At 35.5% G+C, this 10907-nt stretch overlaps 2 long non-coding RNA genes across 2 annotated transcripts; both read left to right on the top strand.

Annotated features, from left to right (window-relative positions):
- Positions 1–1514: 1514 nt before the first annotated feature.
- Positions 1515–7489, top strand: LOC118488993. Its single transcript, XR_004885596.1, has 4 exons — positions 1515–1651; positions 2972–3056; positions 4860–5016; positions 7273–7489. It is a non-coding gene; the product is annotated as an uncharacterized LOC118488993 (long non-coding RNA).
- Positions 7490–8688: 1199 nt separating this feature from the next.
- Positions 8689–10331, top strand: LOC118488994. The gene is made up of 2 exons (XR_004885597.1): positions 8689–8798; positions 10099–10331. It is a non-coding gene; the product is annotated as an uncharacterized LOC118488994 (long non-coding RNA).
- Positions 10332–10907: the final 576 nt, after the last annotated feature.

A 10907-nucleotide genomic window follows, 5' to 3' on the forward strand; every position in this document is an offset into this window, starting at 1 on the left:
CGGCTGGCCCATTCGAGTGGATTGTTTCTTCCTCAGATGTGTTTGTGTATGATGGTTTGAACTTTTGAAGTTTTCGTTGTAGTATTTGAGAACACTGAAGTGTACTTACCTTTCAGGTCGATCGATCGAACGGGCTGTTCGATCGGCCGGCTTAACCAATCGGTTAGGAACTTCAGAAGTGGTCCTCAGCAGAATGTCGCTCGATCGAACGGCCTGTTTGATCGGCTGGCATTCCATACTACGAACGAGTTGCAAAATCGATTAAGTGTTGAAGTATAGTATCTCATGATCCGAAGAGTAATGTTTACCAATCGAGTAGCGTATTCGATCGAACATCACTTCGTTAATATTATACTTCATGAAATTTGAAAAGTGTGGAACCATGTGCTAGCCGATCGGCTGGCCCGGCCGATCGGCTGGTATGTTCGATCGGCTTGGCTGTTCATTCGAACAGCCTAGCCGTTCGGCCACAGTTCTGACCTGGTTGGCCTTCCGTCTAACACTTGGCTGTTTGATGATTTTGAGGTATCCTGACAGCGAGTTAAACCATAGAACGTGGGTTCTTACTTGCTTCACCGGTTCGGACAGGAATCACCCAAGTCCGGCCGGTGAACTGTTCGGAACGGTAGTTTGATGTTTAACCAGAATTCGGTGAACCTTGTAGATAGTAACCGAATCTTGAACCTTTTAATCGTTAGAATGATTAGTTAGTTGGTTCGAGCTCCGTTCCTATCGGTTTTAAGGTTTTGGGTGTAAAATGTTGAAGAAAAGTTGGAAATCCTTGCATGAAATTGTTAAGATTCTTGCGAATCCTAGTTTGTTTATGTGGAAATCGGTCAGATCTAAGCTATTCATGGTTGAATGAGGCCAAAGCATGATGTTCTTCAAGAACACCATGATGACATCACCCAAGAACACTTAGATCTTGGTGATTTCACGGTTAGAAATCAAGTTTTGAAAGATAGAAAGGTGTAGAATCTTGTAATGATAAAAAACGTACAAGAATTAGGGCGAAAACTTACCGGAGTTGAGAGAAATCTGAGAAAAGGTGAAGAACAAGGCTGGTTCGGTCAGAGCTTTCCAAAAATAGAAAGGGTGATAATGACAGGGCTATTTATGTAACACCCCGAAATCGGGATTTGGTAATTAAGCCATGTAAATAATGATGAACGGGTAAATACCGTTACTGGTGAAAATAAATCCGGTGAATATTAGGAAGTAAATAAATAAACCTAATATCGAATAAAAAGAGAATAAAAGGGTTTAATGAAATAATGTTTATAAGAGACCCGAGCTAACGGGACTTAAAAACAAAACGGGTGGTAATCTCCCGGAACCCACTTAGTTAACTAGGAGTAATTAACCTAGTTAATTAAAGGAAAATATTTCTAGAAATAAAAAGATTAAGGCCTACTTGTAACAAACCAAATCATGAGGGGCTAAAGGTGGGTAATTAGAAAAGTGATTTAATTAAAACACGTATATAAAAAAAAGAAATAAAAACACACACAGGTGTGTTCGATCGACAGGAGGAGCAGGGAGAAAGGGGTGAAACCCTAACTCAACAAAACCGTCAAATTGGAGGATCAAACGAAGGCCAAATTCGGATTGGAATATACATAAACGATCACCAAGTCAAGGGGATCGAAAGGTATGTCGAATTTTTGACATTCATGAAGTTGTGAAAAGTCGATTAACTTTACAAGATGCAATTTAGGTATGAATTGTAGAAGTTATGGCTAGATTAGAGATGTATACTTGCTTAGGAGCAAAACCCTAAGTGAAAATTCTGCATATATTGCTATGATTTGAAAACTTAGATGAATTACCACACTTAGATAAGTGGGTTTTAATGTTATGATGAAATTGATGGTCTAACTAGGTTTAGAATCATCATGCATGATGATGTTAAGAAGGTGTTTGATTAAATCATGAATTTGGGTACATGATCTTAAATGACTTGAAATAGGTTTTGAATGTTAAGATGAAATTTGGTAAATATGTTCTTGAAACTAGGTGTATGAAATCATATTGTCTACCAATTGATAAGTAGAACTTGATTATATTAAGTGTTGGGATAAATGCTAGTGATATGATGAAACGGGTTTCACTCGTGTATGAGGAACCCTTAGTTCTTACAAAAATAAATGAATAAACTAGTTAAGATAATCGTTTAAACTAGTTTATTAGCCATGGAAATGGGTTGCAATTGATGGTTTGGGTCGAATTTGAAAGGACCCTAAACATGATTTTCGTAGCTTTTTATATGTATTTTGACTAATCTTAAAAAAATCATATAAAATCAACCGTTTATCTGATTTGAGTGTTCTATACCTTTTCGGAAAGCTTATGAAGTAAATTTTTACTGTTTTCAATCATAAGAAACAAATGTGGTTGTTAAATAGGCCAAATAGGCGAATTAAAACTACTGTTCAGAACTTGAAAGATGTTGAAAAATGAAAATATAGTTGTTGAGCTGATTTTATAAAAATCATATAAAATCATAGAAAATTCGTTAGAAGGTGTACCTTATATGCTTGCGAAGGTATTGGACCGTTCTACGATCCATCTTTGAACATGATGATCTAATTCAGATTTTAAATGGTTCAAAATGGTCAATTACAGCAGCTGAATAGAAAATCGCTGCACATAAATAATGTTCTTATTAACCAAGAAAAAGGCATAGGATTGTATATACTTGCTTTAGGCATGAATTATTGATTGTTGGGAACAAATAGCACTTTATGTGACATGCTTAAAGTGTTTAAAATCACTTACTAACTAGTTGTATAAGTAACTTCACTAACGGGTCAAACGGTTAGTGAATGAAAAGAAATATGGTATGAAACTAGTTGTTGAATATACGGCATGCTTTGATTGATAAGTGTGTTAAAAAAAAAGAGGGTTCCATAGGGTGATGGCCATTATATAGAATGACCAATCTAACCATCTTATGGATGTTATGATATAGTTGACTCTAAACAAGCTAGGTGGGAGCTTGGAAAGGAACGGGTCAAACGGATCATGGATGCAAAGAATGTTTGCGCGGACGCGAGGTAAGTTAAGCTTACACTCTTTTTTTAATTACAATACACTTGTGAATATTGATTGTGAATAATGGTAAGTAATTGGAATATGATGTTCCGGCAAGATACAATGCAAGTCGGAATATGTAAAAAGGTAAGAAACCATGAATTATGGTAAAAGGGGTAAAAAGGTAAATTAGTCATGTAATGACGAACAAATAAAAATGGTTTTAAGTAAAACGAGTTTAAGGGAAAACCGGAATAGGTTTAAAGGGATGAAATGGTAACTAAATACCATTTCATACGGATAAATGGTCATTTAGGCTAAATGGGTCAAATGGTGTTGTTAACACCATTTGACAATTTCATTTGACAATTGCTTGTTGAGTGTTGTAATCACAGGAAACAACATAAACGTGCGTTGTTTTAACTAGAAAGATTTAAAGCAAAAAGTTATGTAAACGGGTCAATACCTTGACCCGAGCCAGGTACGCATAGTTAAGTTGCTAGATAAACATGCAAATATGGGTCAAATAATTAGCGAGAGTCCTTCGTCGTAAATGAGGGACTAAAATCTGACCAAAACGCCCATGATTTGTAAATCGGGCAAATGACCCTTAGAGGTCGTTTAGATACTAGTATTATGATTATGCAACTCCTAGATATATGTAAGAGTTGTAAGTATAAACCTTGAGAGTCAAATGCCTAAGAACGGGTAAATTACGTAGAATGGCTATCCAAAGGGTAAAATTTAGAATAACGGTCCGTTATGTTAAATCCACTACAAAATAGTTGTTGTGGAATATTAGAGGCTATTAAAAAAATGGAAATACAAAGTGTACAAAGAGAAATGCGAGTTTGATGCTTAAATGCATGAAAACTTCTAAACGGGTCAAAATAAAGTAGGTGGTAAAATGTTGGCTTAAGTGTAATAAAGAAAAACGTAAACCGGGTAACGGGAGCGTAAACTATATGAATAATGGATCCGGGTAATGGATGATAGCTTAGACATGTTAAGAAACGAACCCCAAGCAATTAAAATGAGTTTGGATAGGTTTGGATGCAAATTTGATGAAAAATAAACGTGCAGAGTTGACAAGGGCGGGTGAACTTTTGACACGGCCGGGTGAAGGGGCTGTGAAAAATATATGTTAAGCTGACACGGCCGGGTGATCTTGTGACACGGCCGGGTGAAGGGGCTGAAAACAAAATATATAATTTCTTGTATTAAATTATTTTGTTCAAATTCCTTGATTTCTAATCTCATATAACTTGTTTAAACTTGTTATTTAACTATCAAAACTAACTTTTAAGTTGGTTTTGATCATAGGTGATTGCCAAGAGTGCCCAGATGAAGATCAAGCTCGAAGAAGAACCGAACACGATAAAGTTAAAAGCTTCCGCTCGGCGTTTCGTCGTATCTTTTAGACGACGAATTCAATTACATTAAATTCTTTTACTTTTATTGTAAAAGTTTTAGTAAACTCGTATTGACATACTTACGTGTAATCGTACAAATATGCATTTTTACGAAACTTATATATATAATATTGTATTTAACAAGCAAGGGTGTTACAAGTTGGTAATCAGAGCTTAAGGTTGTTGACAAAATGTGTTCGGTTCGAAGCTTGATCGCAAATCCGGTAAGTACATGTATGTTAATAGTTTAGTAGGATTAAAGTGTTGTGAACAACACAAAGGGTATCGTGTAATACACGTTACACCAACGAAAATGATTAGTATAGTTAACGAAATCACGTGCAGTAAAAAGCCTTGTATTAAAATACGTGCATTTATTAATGTCGAAATCACTAACTGTTGTAAATGTTTTAGTTCAAGGACACTCGCATATGAAGGTAGCGAGAGTTTAACAAATCGCGGACTTGATAGAGCAACGGTCCAAAGAGTATGCTCATCAAGGACTTAAATCGCGTAACGGTCGCGAACAAGGCTAATGGCAAGAGAAGCCCGTTAGGGCAAGCATTACCAGGTGCACATTTTAAATTTAATTGCACAAATAGTAATATGCAACAAATATGTAGAAATTGAAAGTTGCATATGTAGATTAAAAACTTGGAAAACCCCGAATAGAAAATGTATTCGGGATATTGTTTCCAAGAGAAACAAATAGAGGCATTACTTACATAGGGCGTGATGTGAAAACTATAAAAAGGTCATGCGTGTCATGTGTTAATCGCTTACTCTGGCCAAGTAAGTAGTGGCATATGATACCATGAACTTCTTATAGCGGACACATTTACATCCGATGTAGTAAGGACGGGGTGAATGGGACAAATTAAAAAGTACCCAAATGAAACAAATGAACAAAATAGTTGATACTAGTGTAAACACACAGCCAGGTGACGGAAGCGTATTACATTAGGATAATGAGCCCGAGAGAAGGGACACGGATTAATGTAAATGATGATATAAATGAATGATCAAAAGAAAATTCACGAAAATAAGTCATCTTGGACGAAAGGGCCATGGTGAACAAAATGGGCAAGTAAAACCAAAGTATAGATGATCCGCCGGGTCATAAAAACAAAGGTGTTGCCCACACGAAAAAGATAATCAAGGTTGTTAACTTTAGTCGTAGTAAAGCAAGGATAACGATGATAATCGTCACTCATAATTAATAAGGCCGCCAATGGTGGTCACGTAAAGAATAAAAGACATGGTCGAATAAAAGTGACGGATTTCGCTAAGATGACCAAGTAAATCGAAATGAAGTCTTAATGCATACCGGAAGGGGTGCAATGATAACGATTTCGGTAAAACACCCGGTTGATGGGTAAGGAATTAAACGCGTGCGTAAACTGAGAAACAGGAACGCGTATGGAAAGTAAAAAAGACTCGGATTTTGGGTCATGACTAAAGGACGATAAGATACTGCAAACAGAAATTTTGATAAGTTAAGTTCAACTATTTCAAAGCTGAACGGGTCGAATAAAGAACGAAATTTGACATTCATAAGTGATGAACTCTCACACAAACAAGTCAAACAAATTTAATAATGATGACGCTTGCTAATGTAAGTAAGCGCAAATTGACATAAAAGCACGAAATATTAAGACAAAAGAACCCGGGTAATGGGATGTAAATAAATATAGGAATAAACCAGATAACAACAAGTGGAAAACAAACCGACGCATAAATGACGTAAGAAGTCATGGAGTCGGAAGATTAGTTTAAAATGGTAACGGGTGTAGCCTTAGACAACGGTTAAGGTCCATAGAATTCAAAAAAAAAAAAGAACGAATTCTAAACTTAAAAAAAAGGGGGTGCGTTGACACCGAAAGTGTATTTCTAGAATGACATGAGGAAAAGACATAAGACAGAGAAAACGTGAACTAAAATTTAGTTTTTAGTCAAAAGCACGTTTTAACAAACATAAGTAGTATGAGGGGAATTAGAAAATCTTAAACACACATAAGGTCGGGGATGGCAAAATAGTATACCTAGGAAACGGGGTATGAAGTGAAGGCGACTAATTAGTCTAGCCGGTAAAACAATTCGAAGTCAAAATATGGTTAGGAAACTATGTAAAGCGCTCGTCAGAATAAGATTAGCATGAAGTAAACATATTGAAGGAATTAGTGACCGGGTAATCAAATGACAACTCGGTCAAATAGACGACAAGAATAGGAATATATGATAAAAGTTATAGCCCATAAAGCCATTTACATGAAAGACGCTCACGTCAACACAAATGATCACTGTAGACCAAAAAGAAGAAACCCTTGAAAACGAAGCTAGGTTCGCTTGTTTTAATCAACGAACTACATAAAGAAGGTTTCGGGGACGAATCCTCTTTAAGGGGGGTAGACTTGTAACACCCCGAAATCGGGATTTGGTAATTAAGCCATGTAAATAATGATGAACGGGTAAATATCGTTACTGGTGAAAATAAATCCGGTGAATATTAGGAAGTAAATAAATAAACCTAATATCGAATAAAAAGAGAATAAAAGGGTTTAATGAAATAATGTTTATAAGAGACCCGAGCTAACGGGACTTAAAAACAAAACGAGTGGTAATCTCCCGGAACCCACTTAGTTAACTAGGAGTAATTAACCTAGTTAATTAAAGGAAAATATTTCTAGAAATAAAAAGGTTAAGGCCTACTTGTAACAAACCAAATCATGAGGGGCTAAAGGTGGGTAATTAGAAAAGTGATTTAATTAAAACACTTATATAAAAAAAAAAAGAAATAAAAACACACACAGGTGTGTTCGATCGACAGGAGGAGCAGGGAGAAAGGGGTGAAACCCTAACTCAACAAAACCTTCAAATTGGAGGATCAAACGAAGGCCAAATTCGGATTGGAATATACATAAACGATCACCAAGTCAAGGGGATCGAAAGGTATGTCGAATTTTTGACATTCATGAAGTTGTGAAAAGTCGATTAACTTTACAAGATGCAATTTAGGTATGAATTGTAGAAGTTATGGCTAGATTAGAGATGTATACTTGCTTAGGAGCAAAACCCTAAGTGAAAATTCGGCATATATTGCTATGATTTGAAAACTTAGATGAATTACCACACTTAGATAAGTGGGTTTTAATGTTATGATGAAATTGATGGTCTAACTAGGTTTAGAATCATCATGCATGATGATGTTAAGAAGGTGTTTGATTAAATCATGAATTTGGATACATGATCATAAATGACTTGAAATAGGTTTTGAATGTTAAGATGAAATTTGGTAAATATGTTCTTGGAACTAGGTGTATGAAATCATATTGTCTACCAATTGATAAGTAGAACTTGATTATATTAAGTGTTGGGATAAATGCTAGTGATATGATGAAACGGGTTTCACTCGTGTATGAGGAACCCTTAGTTCTTACAAAAATAAATGAATAAACTAGTTAAGATAATCGTTTAAACTAGTTTATTAGCCATGGAAATGGGTTGCAATTGATGGTTTGGGTCGAATTTGAAAGGACTCTAAACATGATTTTCGTAGCTTTTTATATGTATTTTGACTAATCTTAAAAAAATCATATAAAATCAACCATTTATCCGATTTGGGTGTTCTATACCTTTTCGGAAAGCTTATGAAGTAAATTTTTACTGTTTTCAATCATAAGAAACAAATGTGGTTGTTAAATAGGCCAAATAGGCGAATTAAAACTGTTGTTCAGAACTTGAAAGATGTTGAAAAATGAAAATATAGTTGCTGAGCTGATTTTATAAAAATCATATAAAATCATAGAAAATTCGTTAGAAGGTGTACCTTATATGCTTGCGAAGGTATTGGACCGTTCTACGATCCATCTTTGAACATGATGATCTAATTCAGATTTTAAATGGTTCAAAATGGTCAATTACAGCAGCTGAATAGAAAATCGCTGCACATAAATAATGTTCTTATTAACCAAGAAAAAGACATAGGATTGTATATACTTGCTTTAGGCATGAATTATTGATTGTTGGGAACAAATAACACTTTATGTGACATGCTTAAAGTGATTAAAATCACTTACTAACTAGTTGTATAAGTAACTTCACTAACGGGTCAAACGGTTAGTGAATGAAAAGAAATATGGTATGAAACTAGTTGTTGAATATACGGCATGCTTTGATTGATAAGTGTGTAAAAAAAAAGAGGGTTCCATAGGGTGATGGCCATTATATAGAATGACCAATCTAACCATCTTATGGATGTTATGATATAGTTGACTTTAAACAAGCTAGGTGGGAGCTTGGAAAGGAACGGGTCAAACGGATCATGGATGCAAAGAATGTTTGCGCGGACGCGAGGTAAGTTAAGCTTACACTCTTTTTTTAATTACAATACACTTGTGAATATTGATTGTGAATAATGGTAAGTAATTGGAATATGATGTTCCGGCAAGATACAATGCAAGTCGGAATATGTAAAAAGGTAAGAAACCATGAATTATGGTAAAAGGGGTAAAAAGGTAAATTAGTCATGTAATGACGAACAAATAAAAATGGTTTTGAGTAAAACGAGTTTAAGGGAAAACCGGGATAGGTTTAAAGGGATGAAATGGTAACTAAATACCATCTCATACGGATAAATGGTCATTTAGGCTAAATGGGTCAAATGGTATTGTTAACACCATTTGACAATTTCATTTGACAATTGCTTGTTGAGTGTTGTAATCACAGGAAACAACATAAACGTGCGTTGTTTTAACTAGAAAGATTTAAAGCAAAAAGTTATGTAAACAGGTCAATACCTTGACCCGAGCCAGGTACGCATAGTTAAGTTGCTAGATAAACATGCAAATATGGGTCAAATAATTAGCGAGAGTCCTTCGTCGTGAATGAGGGACTAAAAATTGACCAAAACGCCCATGATTTGTAAATCGGGCAAATGACCCTTAGAGGTCGTTTAGATACTAGTATTATGATTATGCAACTCCTAGATATATGTAAGAGTTGTAAGTATAAACCTTGAGAGTCAAATGCCTAAGAACGGGTAAATTACGTAGAATGACTATCCAAAGGGTAAAATTTAGAATAACGGTCCGTTATGTTAAATCCACTACAAAATAGTTGTTGTGGAATATTAGAGGCTACTAAAAAAATGGAAATACGAAGTGTACAAAGAGAAATGCGAGTTTGATGCTTAAATGCATGAAAACTTCTAAACGGGTCAAAATAAAGTAGGTGGTAAAATGTTGGCTTAAGTGTAATAAAGAAAAACGTAAACCGGGTAACGGGAGCGTAAACTATATGAATAATGGATCCGGGTAATGGATGATAGCTTAGACATGTTAAGAAACGAACCCCAAGCAATTAAAATGAGTTTGGATAGGTTTGGATGCAAATTTGATGAAAAATAAACGTGCAGAGTTGATATGGGCGGGTGAACTTTTGACACGGCCGGGTGAAGGGGCTGTGAAAAATATATGTTAAGCTGACACGGCCGGGTGATCTTTTGACACGGCCGAGTGAAGGGGCTGAAAACAAAATATATAATTTCTTGTATTAAATTATTTTGTTCAAATGCCTTGATTTCTAATCTCATATAACTTGTTTAAACTTGTTATTTAACTATCAAAACTAACTTTTAAGTTGGTTTTGATCATAGGTGATTGCCAAGAGTGCCCGGATGAAGATCAAGCTCGAAGAAGAACCGAACACGATAAAGTTAAAAGCTTCCGCGCGGCGTTTCGTCGTATCTTTTAAACGACGAATTCAATTACATTAAGTTCTTTTACTTTTATTGTAAAAGTTTTAGTAAACTCGTATTGACATACTTACGTGTAATCGTACAAACATGCATTTTTACGAAAATTATATATATAATATTGTATTTAACAAGCAAGGGTGTTACAATTTATAGGCTCCAAAAGAGGAAAGTGTCAACCGATCGGCCAGGATCTCCGATCGAATGGCCTGCTCGATCGGCCAGGAAAGTGCTAGCCGATCGGCTGGCCTGTTCGATCAGGATGCTTCCTGTTCGATCAGCAACCCTTTTCGAATGTTTCGCGACGGTTTTCGATACTTCGATTTCGATAGACGATGATACGATTACGATAGAGTTTCTAGTCAAATTACTTTCAGTCCCAACTACTATATCTAACATACAATCACCTATAAGTCACGTTTCGATGTCGATTTCGATTGAGTTTGATTGTCTTTCGAGTTTCGATTGATTCGATTGAATACCACACAAAACATAAAGTAAACATGCACAAGTAACACATAAGGCACACACACACGTAAGTATTACCTCACTAGTCTCGCGTAGTTCGAGCCTCGAGTTCGATTGATTGATTGATTAACTTGATTATTGATTGATTAACTTTATCGCATTGTTACTTCCTATTACTCACATTCGTAAATCGGTTGCATTGATTAAACATTCGATCATTTCATTTAGACAACACTTACTCC

Source organism: Helianthus annuus, chromosome 17, assembly GCF_002127325.2.
Source record: "Helianthus annuus cultivar XRQ/B chromosome 17, HanXRQr2.0-SUNRISE, whole genome shotgun sequence".
Taxonomy (NCBI): domain Eukaryota; kingdom Viridiplantae; phylum Streptophyta; class Magnoliopsida; order Asterales; family Asteraceae; genus Helianthus; species Helianthus annuus.